The sequence below is a fragment of the Mustela erminea genome, chromosome 6 (assembly GCF_009829155.1).
Source record: "Mustela erminea isolate mMusErm1 chromosome 6, mMusErm1.Pri, whole genome shotgun sequence".
Taxonomy (NCBI): Eukaryota; Metazoa; Chordata; class Mammalia; order Carnivora; family Mustelidae; genus Mustela; species Mustela erminea.
In genome coordinates, this window is record NC_045619.1 from 85,030,499 (window position 1) to 85,050,534 (window position 20,036).

The 20,036-nt window shown below is 38.6% G+C and overlaps 1 protein-coding gene across 1 annotated transcript in view; it reads left to right on the top strand.

Moving 5' to 3' along the window:
• SPATS2 (spermatogenesis associated serine rich 2) overlaps positions 1-20,036 on the top strand; it is a 143,806-nt gene that overhangs the window by 39,472 nt on the left and 84,298 nt on the right. The gene's annotated exons all lie outside the window — the stretch shown is intronic.

The following is a 20,036-nucleotide window of genomic DNA, read 5'->3' on the forward strand; positions in this document are numbered from 1 at the left end:
ATCCCGGTGCAGGTTAGGCTATTTGGATAGTGTTGCTCATGTGTAGCTCCCTGGGTACCATTACTTTCACTTTGAGGACCTATAAGCTAAAGAGAAATGTCATCTCTCCTTAGCCACCCAATATGCAACAGTGGACAGGCATAAGATAACCACTACGGACACTTCTGTTAAAAAATAAAAGAAAAATGTAAGGAACACAATAGTTGCTGGTCCACAGCAAATCTGAAATCCAGCCAGGCCCATATCATCACTTCTGTGATTAGAACTCTGCTGTATTGCTGGGGAACCATCCTTCATAGCTCTTGGTTTTGCCCTTTGAATTCACCTTCCTTTTCCATAAAACGTATCCTTTGTTTGCAGCTGAGTAATTTCCTAAACCATAGGGTTTGAATATGAAGGGGGTGTTTGTCCCAAAAACCTCTTTTCATTTTGTCTCTCTTTTTTTAGTCCAAGATGACAGTGTTTCTCAACATAGAATTCTCTGTGAATCCTTTGGAGGGGTTCACTCTGTTAGACAAAAGCCACACTCAGACAATCATATGTCTTTCTCTACCTTAGGCTCTGTAGAAGAGGAAAAAGTTTTCCTTGACCTCTTAAGATCCTGGCTGGGTCTGAAAATTAAATTGACAAAGACCGATTAAAAGGATGCACATGTATTTAATATAAGTTTTATGTGGCAGGGGTACTTTTATTAGTAAATGAAGACCTGAAGAAATGTTTATTTTTGAAGTTCATATTTAAAATTTAAAAAGCTCATATTTAAAATTTTAATTCCAATTAAAAAAATTCCAGTTAACATACAGTATAATACTAGTTTCAGGTTACAATATAGTGATTCAACATTTATGCACACCCCCTGGTGCTCATCACAGGTGCTTTCCTTCATCCCCATCACCTATTTATTTTCCCATTTCCTCATTGCCCCCATCTATCTCCCCTCTGGTAACCATTAGTTGTTTTCTGTAGTTAAGAGTCTGTTTCCTGGTTTGCATCTCTCTGTTTTTTCCCCCATGCTCATTTGTTTTGTTTCTTAAATTCCACATATGAGTGAAGTCATATGGTATTTGTCTTTCTCCCAGTGACTTATTTCACTTAGCTTATGGCTGTCTAGTTCCATGTACATCGTTGCAAACGGCAAGATTTCATTCTTTTTTATGGCTGAGAAATACTCCATTGTGTGTGTGTGTGTATGTGTGTACTACAATTTCTTTATCTATTCATCTATCGATAGACGCTTGGGCTGTTTCCATAGTTTGGCTATTGGAGATAATGCTGCTTTAAACATTGGGGTGAATGTATCCCTTTGAATTAGTATTTCATATTCTATTTTTTTCTCTAAAATTTTATTTATGTTTTTGTTTTTTTGCTTGCTTCCTAGGACTTTATTTTTTAATTTAAATTCAGTTAACTATCACATAATGTATTATTAGTTTCAGAGGTAGAGGTCAGTGGTTCATCATTTGTATATAACACCCAGTGCTCATTGCAGTACGTGCCCTCCTTAAAGCTCATCAGCCAGTTCCCCCATCCCCTCACCCCACTCCCCTCCAGCAACCCTCTGTTGTTTCCTTTAAGAGTGTCTTATGGTTTGTCTCCCTCTCTGATTTCCTCCTGTTTTATTTTTTCCTCTCTTCCCGGGTGATCCTCTGTTTTGTTTCTTAAATTCCGTGTATGGGTGAGATCTTATGATAATTGTCTTTCTCTGATTGACCTGTTTCAATTAGCATAGTACCCTCTAGTTCCATCCACGGTATTTTTGTATTCTTTGTGTAAACACCTAGTGGGGCAATTGCTGGGTTGTAGGGTAGTTATATTTTTAACCTGAAGAAATGTTTAAGCCTTAGTATTTTTATGCTGTGTTTGATTAAGTGTGGGCTATTGTGGAGAAATGTAAGACACAGAGTATGAAGAAAGTGTAGTGAACTGGGGGAAATTTAGCAAGGCCTGTTTGCTAGGATTCTTCTCTATGTCCCTGTGCTTTTGGAGGTAAGAATGCTCCCGTATTCCACGTGTAGAGAGGGCACCTCTCATATGAGAGTTTTATGACCTGCTTCAGGGCAGAAGAGCAGGGGAAAGGTCAGAATGACCTTCCTGCTTCTGCCATTTTCTCAAGCACCTTCAGCTTAAAATATTCAGTATGTCAATATACCTTATTTTAGGGCAGCATGTCCTGAACCCTCTCAGCTCCATTTAAAGTTTTTGTGGGACAACACCTTTAAGATTCTTAGAAGTCTTTTTGTTTGAAAGGAATGGTGAGGTACCACCTTATATTAAATCTTTTGAAGTCTACACTAGGGTTGGTCAGCTATTGCCAGTGAGCTAAGATTTGCTTTTACATTTTTAAAGAGTTGTAAAAAAAGAAGAAGAAGAAGAATGTTCAACAGAGACTGTATATGGCCCTCAAAGTCTACAACATTTATTTTCCCCTTTATGGAAAATGCCAATCCTTGGTCTAAACAAATGTTTAATCTTTAGGCCATGTGTCCCTGATACTGCCTTGGGTTTGATCTTTCTCCAGAAGGTATTTCTTAGTTTTTTAAAAAAAGATTTTATTTATTTATTTATTAGAGAGAGAGAGAGATAGCAAGAGAGCCCAAGCAGGGAGAGTAGCAGGCAGAGGGAGAAGGAGCTGGATGATGTGGGGCTCCATACCATGACGTGAGCCGAAGGCAGACGCTTAAGCGACTAAACCACTGAGGCGCCCCTCGGCATTTCTTAATTTGAGAAATGTTTGCTATATGGGAGTAAGAAACAGTTTTATTTTTGGACCTACCAAGTCCTGACTCCCTTATATTTCCTCTGTATTTTGAAAATTAAATAATTCTTCTCATCTCTGTACCTGTACTTTATGATACTTAGCTGAAAAACACCAGTTGACACTTTGATATTCTTTTTTTTTTTTTTTAAGATTTTATTTATTATTTGACAGAGAGAGACAGCGAGAGAGGGAGCACAAGCCAGGAGGAGTGGGAGAGAGAGAAGCAGGCTTCCCAGCCAAGCAGGGAGCCCGATATGGGGCTGGATCTCAGCACTGTGGGACCATGACCTGAGCGGAAGGCAGATGCCCAATGGCTGAGCCACCCAGCTGCCCCCACTTTTGATATTCTGCCTGGAAATTTCCTTACCCATATTCATCAGTTCATCGGTTATATTTTCTGTTTTCAACATTATTTCAGGTGACAGCTTTGCTAAACTTTCCACTTATCTAATAGAATTTTCTTTCCTTCAGCTTTCAGTAACACTTTTCTCACTTTCTTTTAAGCCAAGGATCAGCAACTTTATTCTGTCAAGGGCCAGACAATACATATTTTAGGCTTTGGGGCCCTGTGGTCACTGGCACATCTGCTTAACTTTGCTGTCTAGTGAGAAGGCACCCGTAGACAATATGTAGATGAACAGGTGGGGCTGTGTTTCAGAAAAACTATTTACCAAAGCAGGTAGCGGTTTGTATTTTGCTGGTAGAGTGTAGTTTGCTGACCCCTGTTTTAAGTCTTTATTCACAGCTTCCTTGAGGCTTTTCCTAACAGTGACATTAAGACCCTTTTAGGCTCTCACTAACACTTCCCGCTACTTCTGACTTTGTACAGCCCTCTAATCTGGAAGCCAAATGTTTACATTTTTTGGAAGCAACTCTATAACCAAAATCTGCTTTGGTTGTCTACTGCTGTGTAATACATCATCGCAAACCTAGTGGTATAAAACGTCTTTTTTTTTTTTTTTTTTTCAATCTATTATGGTTCTGATGTTTGAACCTGGCTAGGCAGTTTCTTCTCAGTGTTTTTAATGAGGAAGCAATCAGATGATAGCTGGGTTGGAATCATTTAAAAGGCTTCCTCTCTTACACAGTTGGAGGCAGTTGGTACTTGGGCCTGGAGTCATCTTCTGGGATTCCTCATCCACAGATCAGGCAGCTGGGCTGGAAAGACTCAAGCAGCCAGCACTTCTTGGACATCTCTATAATTGTGACATCTTGTCTCATACCCAGGCCAGCATGAGGGCTTTAGGGTAGTTGGATATCTTAGTTGGTGATTCCGGAGTCTAAAGTTGCCTGTCCTCAGTGAGTGTCAGGCAGAAGTTTTATCACCTTTTATAACCTAAAATTACCTTTTATGATCTTACTTAGTATCACTTCTGCTTCATTCTCTTCATGGGGAGGAGAATTAGACTCTAGGTTTGATGGGGGTAGGATCGAAGAATGTATAAACTTGTTTTAAAACACAAAATGTTCCACACATACACCTATCAAAAAGTTTTGGAAGCTAGAATATAGAAGGTTATACTTTGTTAGAACAGGCTTTCTTTTCCCTATTCATGGGGGTAGGTAGGGGAACACGTCCCTTCATTTAATGTTCAAGAATGGACGGCTGTGGGATGCCTGGGTGGCTCAGTCCGTTAAACCTCTGCCTTTGGCTCAGGTGATGATCCCAGGATCCTGGAATGGAATCCTGCATCTAGCTCCCTGCTCAGTGGGGAGCCTGCTTCTCCCCCTGCCTCTTGCTCCCCTGCTTGTGCTTTCTCTTTCTCTGACAAAGGAAGGAAGGAAATCTTAAAAAAAAAAAAAAAAAAAAAAAAAAAAGTTGGGGGGTGCCTGGGTGGCTCAGTGGGTTGAGCCTCTGCCTTCAGCTCAGGTCATGATGGGATAGAGCCCCATATTGGGCTCTCTGCTCCTCAGGGAGCCTGCTTCCCCCTCTCTCTCTGCCTGCCTCTCTGCCTACTTGTGGTCTCTGTCTGTCAAATAAATAAATAAAATCTTTTTTTTTTTAAGATTTTATTTATTTATTTGACAGAGAGAAATTACAAGTACACTGAGAGGCAGGCAGAGAGAGAGAGAGAAGGAAGCAGGCTCCCTGCTGAGCAGAGAGCCCGATGCGGGACTCGATCCCAGGACCCTGAGATCATGACCTGAGCCGAAGGCAGCGGCTTAACCCACTGAGCCACCCAGGCGCCCAATAAATAAAATCTTAAAAAAAAAAAAAAAAGAATGGAGGTGTGGGAGAGCTGTGGAAGGAGACTTCACAGCAACAAACACCTCTTTACAGAAAGAAACAAATAACTCTTTTCTTCTAGAGATAAGTCCTGGAAGTTTTGGACTATGCATTCTCTTTCCTTTTGTATGAGAGTAGGCGTAATGGTGCTTCCATCCCAAAAGAGAAAACAAAAGAAACAAAGAAGAAAAACTATCAAATTGTAGAAAATTCTACCATTTACAGATTTGTTTGACTCTCTGAGTAACATTTTTATAAGGGATAAAGAGTAGGTGTGCCCATTTGTCATTTTCAATTTCATTTGGATTAGTTTAGCTAGCTCTCTTAATGCTGGCAGGGATACTTCTAAGGGAAAATTTGAAAAGTGGGTAGATGATAGAAATGATTTTAAATTTGAGGACTCCAGAGCAAGTGGTAAAGCAGGTTATAAGAGACTTCAAATAGCATTAAGGTATGGTCTCTAGAACTGTCTGCTGCCTGATCCCATCTGAAGAGATTTTGCTCACCTCATATAGTGAGCTGGCTCTGGAGTTAAAACATTCAAAGAAGTTGAGTATTTTATGGTTCGTGTTTATAGAGGCTATTGTGTTATCCCTACCCCTACCCCCCCATCCCGCCTTTTCTCACTAGATGAAAGGCGGGAGGCAGGGACTATGTTTTGCTGTATTTATTTATGGTCGAAGAACCAATGTGAATATTGCATTTTTCTGTTCTTTTCCTTTTTGTTTTTTCTTCCCCTTTTGCTTCTTTTTTCATCTTTCTTTCTGGATTTGTACATCATGAGAGATTCACCCAAATTCTCTGATGATCCAAAAAGAGAAGATAGCTTAGGGAATAGGAAGTTGTTATAGAATTAACTGCCTGCCGCACTCTTCCCATTTCTAGAGAACAAGTGCTTGTATTTAATCACTTACCTGTTTTATTTTTCTTGGTTTCCAGATTTATATACGTTGTTGAATTGAGGGTAGAGAGAAAAAGCTTTTATTTTAAATGATTCAGTTATTTTTTTACTTGGAACTTGAAAGATGCTTTTATGAAGCTTTAATAAAATCCTCTAAACACATGCCAGTTGGTGGTGGTATAAGAACCTTCCGAAGAGTCAGGAAAGAACATTCCCAAGTTACATTCCCAAGAAGGAGCACGGTACATATCTATCTTGAACTCCTGCAAATGTAAAGACTTCTCACTATACAGTCTTTTAACTTCAGTTACAGTTCGGAAGAGGCAAGTCTCCTTTTGGGATTAGCCTTCTATAACTTTCACTTGTTTTGTTTGTCTGCATTCCCTTTTTTCCCCTATTTGGCACATATTACCGAATGAAGGGTACCTGTTGGTTTGGAGGGAGTAGAGGTAAGGAGAAGGAAGAGTTAATTTTTCATGCTTTTAAATCCGCTAGTATGACTTAACTAATTTCAACTCGATGAAACCTTATCTTTTAAAATATTTAATGCATGATACGCTGCATGAATTATGCATTAATTTTGAGAATTATAATATAGGAGCATGGATTTATGAATGACATGGGCAGCAAATTACTTCCAACCTAAATTGCCCTGTTCATTTTTTGGACAAAATAATTACTTGCTAGAGCAATATTTTTCTGGCATGTTATAAGCCAGGAGAGTAGTTTGGAAGGCTCTGAATGAATGCCGAGTATAAAGATTTCTGGTACAACTTGATTTTACTCTTTCTTTCCTCAGAGTGTCAGGGGATTAGTTTGATCCTGTGTGAGGAAAAAAGCTGCTTTGTGAAATCCGTAATTCCATAGAGACTGGTAGTATTAGAGATGTTTTTAATTTGGGTCTTAGGAAGCCAGAAGATCTGAGCATTAATACACCTTTTCCCAATGTATTAATGAGTTCAAAACATGTTGTTGATTTAATGTTTCATTTGGGTATTGCTTTCTGGCTTTGTCTTTTTAAAGCTGCATGTGTATATTTGGATCAAGTTAGTTTTAATTTAATCATTCTGTCCTTTAATGCGACACACACCAATACAAGACAACTATTATTTTGAAAACAACAGATGTAGTTTATTTTCTTATGATTGTACAGATGTTGACTGGCAAAAAAATTATTTTAGGTAAGAAAAAACATTGTCAAATGTCGATTTTTAGTTCAGTGTGAAAATGTACCATTTATTTCATTGGTGACTGTAATTAACAAAAGTAGTTCACACAGAAGATCTAAGTATTTCTGAAATGATGAAGCTTCTGTTTTTCAGACAGTGCTGTATTTACACTATGCATCAGGGGAAAAAGTCAAGAATATCATTCAGATAATTTTTTTTGTCAGTTATAGGGTTTTTCAAGAATGACCAATAACAATGACTGGTTCTTAGAGTCTTAAAATTTCAGAACTGAGAAACGACAAGGCATGTTTTGTCTGGCCTTCCTTAAATATATATATAGTAAAAAGGATATTTCCCTTCCTTGAGCTTTCGCATTAAAATGTTGATTTTCCATGGTATTTACTACATATTGTATGAAATTCATTATTAAGGGACTAAAAATTAAGCAAATCATGATTTCACACAAATATAAAATGTACACGTTAATTAATTGGAGAGCCTGTAAGATGCTAAAAGTGGCTCAAAGAAGAATTCATGTACCACAGATTCATAGGATCAAGAATGCTGAAATGAATTTACAGATTGATGCAAAACTGGCTTTATTTTACAGGGACGTGAGGGAAATCATACCTCCCTCCACTAGACAGTATTTATTTGCATGTGCATGGACAAGAATCCTTGGCATTGCTATCAGTTATTTATAGCTTACAGTTCTGTGATAGCTCAGAGATCATGTAGGATGCAAATATGATAGAATCGGTTATCTAGGAAAGGTGCACATTAATGCCTAGTTTTCCATGGAAGATACCTAGTGATCTTTTTGATCCATTTCAGTCTTTTGCAGTTGTCATAAAAGAACAAAAATAAATGGGTCTGTATTCTAGTTTTTGACAACAATTCTATGTCTGTTAGTAGGGCCTTATTGTTTGTTAGGGCCTTACTGTTATTCCTTGTAAATAAAGTCAGTTTTCAAAATGAGAGAAAATTAAGTTATTCTTACGTTGTCATTTTCTCATATTTTGATCAACATTAGAGTACTTCCTTAGGTTAGTGTTGAATTTTAGACTTTTAAAAATTGAAGTATAATTGACATGTAACATTATATTAGTTTTGAGTGTACAACATGATTTGATATGTGTGTGTATATATATGTATATGTACATATATATGTATATGTACATGCTGCAGAATGATCACTACAATAAGTCTAGTTACCAACTGTCACCATACAAAGTAAAAAAATTTTTTTTCCTGTGATGAGTATTTTAAAGATTTGTTCTCTTAGTAAGTTTCAAATATGTGCTACAATATTTGGACTATAGTGAATTTTGAACTATTTATAGATATTTAAATTGTGGTTTCAGGTGGTTAGGTAACAAGTCCTATGACTACTCAGTGCTTAATATTTTGTAGATATTCAATAAATAAAGAACATTAGTAATAATTTGAAGGGAGGTAGAATTCACCTGCCCTATTATCATTGTATTTATTTTTTAAAAAATTTATTTATTTATTTGAGTGAGAGAGAAAGAATGAGATCAAGAGCAGGGGGGAAGCGTAGAGGGAGAAGCAGACTCCCCGCTGGGCCGGGAGCCTGATGTGGGGTCTGATCCCAGGACCCCAGGATCATGACCTTGAGCAGAAGGCAGATGCTTAAATGACTGAGCCACCCAGGCACCCCTAGTTTTTAGTTTTTATTTTTCTTTTTATTTATTTTTTTAAGATTTTATTTATTTATTTGACAGAGATCACAAGTAGACAGAGAGGGAGTGGGGGAGGGGGAAGCAGGCTCCCTGCTGAGCAGAGAGCCTGATGCCGGGCTTGATCCCAGGACCCTGAGATCATGACTTGAGATGAAGACAGAGGCTTAAACCACTGAACCAACCAGAAGCCCCTAGTTTTTAGTTTTTTTTTTTTTTTTTTAATTATTTATTTGTTTGAGAGAGAGAGTGTGTGCTTACGTGCCTGAGGGGGTGGGGAGGTGAAGTAGGCGGGACTCCATCCCAGGACACTGAGATCATGACTTGAGCCAAATGCAGACACTTAACTGAGTGAGCCACCCAGGCACCCCCGTATTACAACTCTTAAAAGTACATATTAATTTACTGCAGCTCCAGCAACTTCCCATTCTAAATACTTTTTTAAAATTTTTTAATTTTGGGGGGCACCTGGGTGGCTCAGTGGGTTGGGCCGCTGCCTTCGGCTCAGGTCATGATCTCAGGGTCCTGGGATCGAGTTCCGCATTGGGCTCTCTACTCGGCAGGGAGCCTGCTTCCCTCTCTCTCTCTGCCTGCCTCTCCATCTACTTGTGATTTCTCTCTGTCAAATAAATAAATAAAATCTTTAAAAAAATTTTTTTTTAATTTTTTATTAACATATAATGTATTATTAGCCCCAGGGGTACAGGTCTATAAATCATCAGGGTTACACACTTCACAGCACTCAATATAGCACGTACCTTCCTCAATGACCATAACCCAACCACCCTCTCCCTAACCCCCTCCCCCTAACCCCCTCCCCCTTGCAACCCTCAGTTTGTTTTGTGAGATTAAGAATCTCTTATGGTTTGTCCCATTCTAAATGCTTTTTTGCTTGGGTAGTTGACCCCACAGAGAGGAGGGCATGGAGTTGTCATTATCTACTCCAAATTTGTGCTATCTAGTTTAACTGGACCTTTACAGCCTCATGACTTTTTATTCCCTTGCACATTCCTGATTTTGAAGCAGCAGTGTGGTATAGTGGAAAGAAATAGCATTTGTAGTTTCATAGGCCTGGGTTTGATCACTACCTCATTATTCACTAGCTGTTAGATCTTGGGAAACTCACAATTCTTCAAATTCTTCAGTTAAATGAATTCTTCAATTAAATGAATAATAAATACTAAACAGGATTATATGGAATTTATGTATAAAGGATGTAACTGTGCTTGGCACTGGCAGGCAGTAAATGTTAGTTTTCTTATCTATTCATGTCAAGCCCTCCTGCTTTCTCATCTCTTTCCATTACTAAAATAATTGGAGTCATTTGGTGTGACTTTCCTCATCTTCCTTGTATCTCTGTATTTCTTTTTGTCCTCTGTTTTAGAAGTTTGTTTATCTCACAAGGATGTTGTGAGGATTAAAAAAGATAATGTGTATGAAATTGTTCAATGATTTCCTAGAACATATTAGGCATTACATAAATTAATTGAATCTGAATGTAAGGTTAATTTTACTTCTGATATTTTTTATTTCTGCAAGTATTACTCTTCTCCCTAGTATGTGTGATTAGCCTTTCTTTCAAAAAGTATTCCCTATTTTGCGGGGTGGGGGGGGGACCTCTTTTTCCTGGCCTTGTTATAATACCCTATTTCTTTTATTCCTTTATTGTCACACTTCTCAGCTGAATAGATAAGGGGTTTGGCCTCCACTTTCCCACCACCTGCTCTCACCATTAAACCTCTGCATTCTGATATACCATAATTTTCTCCTGCATCTGAAACAGCACCCTCCCACTCAGGCTCCCACAAGGCTTAAATGTAGTAGGCATTCAATGAATATTAGTTGGATAATGAATGAAATGAGAAGCTTTAGAGTACTAACACTGAGAGTTCTCTAATACTTTCAATCATGGGTTTTAAGGAAATCTGGTAAGAAACTATTATACCTAAATTCAGTTTAACTGGATGCCTGTGTATAGTGTGCATTTTATTGTTTTTCCAAGACCCCATGGCTTTGTATCAGATTCGGAAAGAAATTTTAAATACTGTGTTTTAGAGAAAGTTTAAATGTCAAAAGTTCATAAGAAACAGTAAAATTAGCAATTCATTGAAGTAGTAATTAGTAAAAATTTACTGTGCACACACCAAAAAGTTTGCAAACTGGGAGCGCTCAAACCAAAACATGGAATTGAAGCTCAGAGATATATGGTTATAAAGCAGCTCATATAGTATTAAGGCAATGAGTATTCTTTATAGTGATTGGTCCTAGTATTAGAATTTTCTCAAATGGAAGAAAATTGGTTAGTGGTTACCTCATATCAATTTGGGGGAACATTTAAGTTTTGCTTTTGATTTACGGAGTCATAATCAAGAAATGATCCAGGTCAAATTAACCTTGCTTGTCTTGCAAAATAAGCTAAATTAAGCTTTGCTTCTATGACTAACTGGTTTTGTCTGCTCAGGGCATTTTCAAGTCTGGTCTCCATGTGTGTTTGATTTTAATAATTCCCACCCTTTTGGTTATTCTCTCAGCAGGCTAAGAGCAGGACCAACCTGTAGTGTTAGTCTCAGTTACCAGTGTTGATGTAGTCAGGCTGAAGAATCACATATTCACTGTTTCCATTAAATGAGTCGTCAGGCCAGAGGGCCACGTAGTCACCATCTTCATCATTTATAGTTACTGCTGATTTTATCCAGTTGCTTTATCCTTCTGGATACTATTTGTGTACAAGTGGCTGCTGACAGGCATTTGATCTGGAGAACATGCAACACACAAGGAAGGTTTAACATAATGACTATAAAAAGAAAAATAGCCAAGGATTGAAAAATTCCCAGGAGCCAGGGTTTAACAGTAGAACAGGTCTGTGGAGGAGGTGTCACTTATTTGGTGAAAAATTTTTATCAGGTATTTAAGATCCTTTACATTTTGGATAATAATTCCTGATTTGTCAATATAGAAACAACATTTTTTACCAGATCTAGCACATGCACTTCCTTGTTGAGCAGTGAGAGCATCAGGAATGATCCTGTTTTGGAGTACCACTGGAGACAAACCATTTATTTCAGATTGTACTGCTTTAAGAGCAGTTAGGGTACTGTTAAAGCTTTTTTTAAAAAAATGGTTGCAGAAATACTAAAAAGTGATTTTTCTAATTCATTAATTCTCGACTGGGGAAAAAATATTCTGACAAACATGAAAACAAGAATTTTTTTGAATAATAGGATTCAAAAGTACATGGGAAGCTCACTTATGAGGAGTTACTTTATGTACAAACCATCCTAAGTTTATAATCTGGCTAGCATTCAGAGAATCATATTTAGTCATTTGGGGTATAACATATGCCATTCCATATCATCCAGAGCATTTGGGTGGGAAACCTTTGTGTGTTGTGTTATTACCATAGAGGGTGAATCACTCAGTATTATTAAGAGAGAAAGAGTTAGGGTAGATCCCATGACCCCCAATCAGGGGCAATGTGGACGTCATGGTTATTCTTTGTCATTGTAGGCCTTAGCGCACTCCCATCTTTAATGGCTGTGGCTTAAATTTAGATCGGAACAAAAAACATTCCTATGGATTTGTCTTTGCAGTCCATGTATCATGTTTTTGTTGATAAAGGATTGATTTCCTGTCCGGGTGCCTAAAATATTGATTTATCCAGTAGGTGAAACTGTTATTTTATATAATGGGATTATGGAGGCATTCCGTTTGCCTACAGATTTTTTTTAATTGAACTGGTGTATAGCTTCAGTAATTTCTTTGGTGAAATAATTAAAGGTATAAAAAAATAATCAAAGGTATCGTCATTCTCTAATTTTAAATCTGGGTCATTATATTTAGGAGTCTAGTCTTCTTCATCTGAGTGAAACTAAAGGATTTGATTACAGAGTGAGTCTGGAACATGCCCCAGATCAGGTCCGGTAACATTAAGGTTCTCTATGCGTAAGAACAGGTTACCAGCAATGAAATTGACAGGGGTTATGGGCCAGACTTTGGCTTCTAATGCTTCTTCCCAGTGTCAGATTAATGGTCATAAGTATTAGTTGAATGGCCAAGGGAAGGATATCAGACCTTTCCATAACGCCATATCCTGAATTAGTCATTCAGGTGTATATAGAAGCTGGTTCTAATATTAGTTGGCAGTCTTTCTGAACATGTATTTATTTATGTTTATTTGTTTATTTATTTAAAGATTTTATTAGAGAGAAAGTGAGAGAGCATGAGAGGGGTGCAAAGGGCAGAGAGAGAAGCCAATTCCTCACTGAGCAGGGAGCCCAATGCAGGGCTTGAGCCAACGGCAGTTGCTTAACTGAATAGCCACGCAGGCGCCCCCTTCCTGAGTACTTAAATGGCTGCATAATCAATGATAATTTCGATTCGTAAAAGAAAGTGTTTGTTGGATGGTGGACTTTAGTAGGTGTTTAGTGTGGGAGGGGAAAATATCCAATGCAAAGAGAAACTTAAGTTTAAACACTTTGAGTTAATTTACAAGGTAGTAATGTAGAACAATTGTTACATATTTAAGTTCTAGAGATAAATGAGAATTCTGTTGTATCTTTTTCTGTGATTTTGGGCAGAGGCTATCTATGCCATGCCGTTGTTTGCTTCAGGGGAAGACTTACTCCTGGAAATCCTTCATTTTTAGTCAGCTGTAGGCTGACAAGCTCAAGAGTTGGGGAACTCCATCTAATTGAGAGTCATGGACCCATGTTCAATACCCTGTAATTTAACTGCTATTTGAGAAGTGAAGGACTGTGGTTATGCCCTTTCCATTGAAATTCAATTGCTGTTTTTCATTGATGTCTCTTCCAAAACACCTGTTCTGGCTTCCAAAGTATAGGGATACAAAGTCCTCATTCGGTGGAGGGTCTCTGGAAGCCTCCTTGACCTATTGAAAATAAGCTTCGGAATACTATATTAGTGCTTTACAGTTTTGGGTCACATTAGAATTTACATGGGTGGGATGTGCATGGGGTCCTATCATCATGAGCATGGGGTGTCCAGTGATGACTTTATAAGGTATCCATTTGGTTCCCCAAAAGGTGTTGACCTTAAAGTTGGAACGGCCAAGAGTAACACTTTAGGCCATGATAATCCTGTGGTTTCAGTCAGTCTTGCCAGTTTGCTTTTCAGAATGCCTTTGGTATGTTCAGCTTTCCCTGAAGACTGAGGATGGTATGGACATGATAGTGTCACAATCTCTGAATAACCTTGTTAAACTGTTTTACAATTTGTCCAGTGAAGTGAGTGCCTTGATCACTTGAAAGTTTGCTTAGAATTCCCCATAGTGGGAAAACATTTTTTCTTAATTTTTAAAAGATATTATGTATTTATTTATTTATTTGAGAGAGAGAGCACAAGCAGGGGGAGCAGCAGGCAGAGATAGGAGCAGGCTCCCTGCTGAACAGAGAGCCTGATGTGGGGCTCCATCCCAGGACCCTGGGATCATGACCTGAGGAGAAGACAGAGGCTTAGCTAACTGAGCCACCCAGGCACCCTTCTTTTAAAAAAAAATAAAGTACAATAACATTTATTTAAGAAAGAGAGACCAAGAGCATGCCTGCGCATGAGCAGGGTGAGGGGTAGGGGAGAGGGAGAGAATCTCAGTTAGACTCCTTGTGAAGTGCAAAGCCCAGCACAGGGCTCTCTCTCACTACCCAGAGATCATGACCTGAGTCGAAATCAAGAGTTGGAAGCTGAACCACCTGAGCCACCCAGGTGCTCCTGGGAAAACATTTTGTAATGATTTATTTGCTCCAGTAGCAGCATTAGCTTTCTGACAGGGGATAAAGTCAATCCATCTAGAAAATAGATATATCGTAACAGGTACATACTGATAACCCATAGAAGGAGATAATTCAGTGAAGTCCAATTGTAAATTTTCTAATGGTTTGGATGGCGGGGGAGCAACCCCCAAAGCTACTTTAGTAGTTTTAGTTGGGTTATCTGATTAACAGATTAAGCACTGATTATAAACCCATTATGCCAATTTAGAACAATCACACCACCAATATTTTTTCACAATTTGGGTCATTTTGTTGATTCTTGGTGGATAGTCAGATGCAGTGCTCATAAGAGTGGCAGTTTGAGAAATTCAGAAAGCACCAGCCAGCCATTTGGGCCTTCCAGGGTTCTCTTTTTTTTTCATGAAACTCACATCCTTTATGGTGCCATTTTTATTTTCTCTTATTTGACACAACTTTCTGTCTGTTACACAAGCTGTCACAAGTAATGTGATTTGGATCTATCTTAGAAAGTGTATTTAAATTACAGAGTTTTGGTATATTAGGAATTTCTTGAATTAACAGCCTTAGCATGAAAGTTAATCATAACATTTCCCTGATATTCGGGGTGTGATTGGTGGGTCTGAGCCTCAGTTTTGATAATAGCAACTTGTGAAGGTAATAACAGCGCAGAAAGGAAATCAGCAATGTGAGGTCTTTTTTTTTTTTTTTTTTAATAGGTATATCATTTGATGTTAAAAATCCTCTGTTTTTAGAGCATGCCAACATCACGGACCACTCAAAAGCACACCTACTGTCATTGTAAATATTTGCAGTTTTTCTTTTTGCTAATGTACATGCTCAAGTGAGGACATATAATTCTGCAGATTGGGCTGAGTTAAACCGAGGAAGGACTTCTCTTTCTGTTAATTCATATCGAGTGGTTGCAGTATATTCAGCTTGATATTTCCCTTTAGAATTTTTTGGCGTAAGAGCCATCAACATGGAGTACTAAATCTGGATTGGCTAATGGAGTTTCTTATAAATTTGGTCTAGGAGTCAGGTTTTGAGAGACCAGATCAATGCAATTACTAGTTTCTTCTTTATTAGGTAAGGGTAGAAGGGTAGCAGGATTTAAGGAGTTGCAGTGAGAAGGACACAGGAATAGAATCATCTTTTTTTTTTTTTTTTAAGATGTTTATTTATTTATTTGACAGAGCGAGAGAGAGAGAGCACACAAGCAGGGGGAGCTGCAGGCAGAGGGAGAGGAAGAAGCAGGCGTCCCACTGAGCAGGGGGCAGGGCTCGATCCCAGGACCCTGGGACCATGACCCGAGCTGAAGGCAGATGCCCAACCAACTAAGCCACCCAGGCGCCCCTAGAGTCTTATAACATGTTAGTCTACTAGCTAAGAAATGCTGAGTTTGCTCAGTTAAATTTTGTATATCAGAAGAACTGGTAGATTTAAAATATTTCTTTGAACAAGTTCTAAAGAGGATTCTACAATTTTAGCAGATGCAGCAACTGTGAGTGATTTGGCTGTGCCCTGGCTAAGGCACCCTGTTGTAAACCATAAGTTACAGGTGTGTTTTTTCTTCCATGTTCTTGTGTAAGGATTCCCAGTGTCAACATTCATGAGTAATGTAAAATATTTCGTATAGTTAGGGAAGCCAAAGCAAGCTTTTAAGGACTGTTTCATTTCAGTAAAGGCTCCTCATCTTTTGTTTCCTAAGGAAGCTGTTCCTGAGTATTACTTTTAGTTCATAGAGTGGAGAGTCCAATAAGGAAAAACTAGTGACCCAGGATCACTAATATCTTGCGAGTCCAAGGAGGCCTTGGAGTAGTCTCTTAGTTGTAGGTCTGGAGTGATTTGGGATGGTACTTACTCTCTCTGGAAATAGAAAGAGTCCTTTTCCTAATAAATCATGACCAAGGTAATTTACCTTTTCTCGTGAAAACTGCGGTTTATCTTGAGAGGCCATATGGCCCTTGTAATGTAGCTAGCTGTTGCAGCTGAGTGGATTTCAGTTCTCTCTGGATGAAGAGCAAAGAAGTAAATCATCTACATACTGAATTCAGGGTAGAAAATTGGAGGAAATTTAGCATACTTAAATCTTGATGTAGAACTTGTGAGAAATGTGATTCCTTGGGGCATAATTGTCTATATGGTAGATTTTTCCAAACAAAGATTGACTTTCCTATCTACTGGAATGCTAAAGAAGGCAGGGCATAGATCTGCAACCAAAAACCATTCAGAATAGGTTGAAATGTTGACAGTAGAGTATTTGGTTGGTTACTACAGGAAGTCTTAGAATTAACGGTTTTATTTATAGTTTGAAGATCTTGTGCAAATCTCCATCCTTGGCCCTGGGGCTTTTTTATGGGTAGGATAGGAGTGCTGGAAAGAACTGGTGCAGGGAATAGTCTTTGATTGAATTATTTTTTTTTAATTTTTATTTTTTATTAGTCCTTGATTTATTGAATCATCTGTAATGGGGATGAGCCCTTGTATGGCTTAGGGTTTTAAGGGATATTGGAGGCAGTTTTGGAAGAATTTTCAAAGGATCAACCTGAATTTTAATAGGGAAGGCACTCTTAAATTTTCCTGGATCTGTGGAAGAAGAAGCCCATAGGATGTTAAGGGCTTCAGGGAGGTCTACAATACTTGCTTCATCATGGAGTTTGTTGGCTTCTTCAGGACCATTAATTTGGGCTTATAGAACACATAATGTTTTGGAGTCTGGTGAGTCTGAAAATTCCAAAATAAATATATTTTGTCTCTTTATTTAGAAAGTAAATCTCTTCCCAGGAGATTTGAGGAGCACTGTCACATAAGAAGGGGATGCTGTGCAGAGAAGGGACCAAGGGTAAAGTTGTGGGCTCTGATAAAAGAACCGTTTGAACTTGATTGGCCACTGCCACCACCAAAACAATTTTACTACTTTGAGGAAGTTCTTGATGTGTCATGGTGAAGTTTAAAGTGGAAAGAGTGTGCTGGCACAGTATAGTTTTCTCCATTTATTTCAGATTTCATTTCACCCAGATGGTTCATAAGAATTACTGGGAGTAGCTTCCTGGGCAGTACCTTAGAGCCCCATCAGTGTTGATTATTACTCTTGAGAATTTAAAGGTTAAGTGTTCACTTTCCGTGGATAATTAGGTTTTTGAGGGGACAGTCCCTTTATCAGTGTCCCTTCTGTTTACAGTATTGACAAGTATGCTTGTCAACTGGGGCAAAATTCTGCTGTGGATGGGACCTCTGGTTCATGGTAAGATCTTACTCTCAAGGGCATTGTGAGCCTAGGAGGTTTGAGGGAAAGAATAAAAGATCAAACAAGTTGTTAGAATTAGGATAGGCACAGAGGGGTTATTTGGAGGGTCACTCAGGTCTTTAGACTCAGGGCTTTAGTCATAAGTTTAAGTTCTATAGTTGTTGAAATTGTAAGTCCATGAGTATATTTGCTTGATAACCCTTTTTCTGTTCTAAAATTCTTTTGAAATGCTCAGCAGAATGTTGGCGCTCCGAAAGGAGAGAAATCTCCCATTCTAATTTATGTTTCTTTATTAAATCAATTAAGCTCAGGGAGAAGCCCATTAACAAAATAAGCAGAAAAGGTGATGTTAGCTTCAGAGTCCCTAAGACCAGCATGCTGTCTAAATATTTCTCCTAAGTGAATTCAAAGGTCTGCAATTGTCTTATTTCTTTTCTATATACAGGAGTATATTAAGGCTCAATCTGTTCTCACAGGAAAAATACTGGGTGTAGCTTCAAGGAGCAATTGACCTACTTTTCTCTCCCTTTTTATTCTATCTTTTCAGGCATACTTGGTAGGGTCTTCAGAGTCTTTTTTTTTTTTTTTTTTTTTTTTTTTGTCCTCAAAGACTTCAAAAGTGTCTTTCGAGTCTGCTGCATGGGACTACCTTTGAGCGTCTCCTGGACTTAGCACCGACGAGTTGGGCAAATCCAGGAGCCTGGGTCATGAGCCCCAAGAATTATCTTAAATTCTTCTGTAAATTTAGTTTGATTCTTCTTTGGGTCTGGAAAATTGTTTATAATGGTTTAGAGCTCAGCTTCAAACCGGGGTTTAAACTCTGCTGTGGATGGGGCCTCTGGTTCATGGTAAGATCTTACTCTCAAGGGCATGATGAGCCTAGGAGGTTCGAGGCAAAGAGTAAAAGATCAAACCAGTTGTTAGAATGAGGATAGGCACAGAGGGGTTATTTGGAGAGTCACTCAGTCTATAGTCTGAGAGAATTCAGTGAGTGCACAGTGCTCTGTGGGTACCATGTGTGGTTTGCTCACCAGCCTCAGGGCAGTGGGTCTGTTGGCTTAAGATCCCACTTTTGACACCGTTAACAGTCAGAGTTCATTAAAAAAAAAATTAAAAGCAACAAATCCCTGAAGTAGTAGTAAAAGTTTATTGTGCACATACTAAAAAGACAGTTTGCAAACTGGGAGCACTCAGATCAGAACATGGAATGATGCTCAGAGGCATATTTTTATACAGCAGCTTATATAATCTAAAGGCATTGAATGTTTATTCTTTTTTTTTTTTTTAAGATTTTATTTATTTATTTGACAGAGACTACAAGTAGGCAGAGAGGCAGGCAGAGAGAGAGGAGGAAGCAGGCTCTCCGAGGAGCAGAGAGCCCGATGCGGGGCTCAATCCCAGGACCCTGAGATCATGACCTGAGCCGAAGGCAGAGGCTTTAACCCACTGAGCCACCCAGGCGCCCCGAATGTTTATTCTTTACAGTGACTGGTTACAATATTACAATTTTTGTTTGTTTTAAGATTTTAATTATTTATTTGACAAAGGGAAATCACAAGTAGGCAGAGAGGCAGGCAGAGAGAGAGTGGGAAGCAGTCTCCCCGCTGAGCAGAGAGCCTGATGTGGGGCTTGATCCCAGGACCCTGGGATCATGACCTGAACCGAAGACAGAGGCTTTAACCCACTGAGCCACCCACGCTCCCCTATTGTTTATTTTTTAATTTTAATTTTGTTTTATTTAAAATAAATTAATTAACATGTAGTGTAGTATTAGTTTCAGAGGTCGAGTTTAGTGATTCATTTTGTTCAGGTGCATATAACACCGAGTGTTCATTACATCAAGTCCCTTCCCTAGTCTCTGTCACCATTATCCCTTCCCCTTACCAACCTACCCTCTAGTAACCCTCAGTTTATTTTCTGGAGTTTAGTGTCTCTTATGGTTTGCCTCTCTCTCAGTTTTCATCATGTTTTGTCTTTCCTTTCCTTTCCTTCCCCCATTCATCTGTTTTGTTTCTTAAATTCCACATATGAGTGAAATCATATGGTATTTGTCTTTCTCTGACTTAACTTCGCTTAACATAATATCCTTTAGTTTCACCCACGTGGTTGCCAGTGGCAAGATTTCATTCTTTTTGATGGCTGAGTAACATTCCATTACACACCCACACACACCCCACATCTTCTTTATCTCTTTATCTGTCAATAGACACCTGGGCTCTTGCCAAATTTTGACTGTTGTGGACATTGCTGCTATAAACATTGTGGTGCATATTCCCTTTTGAATCAC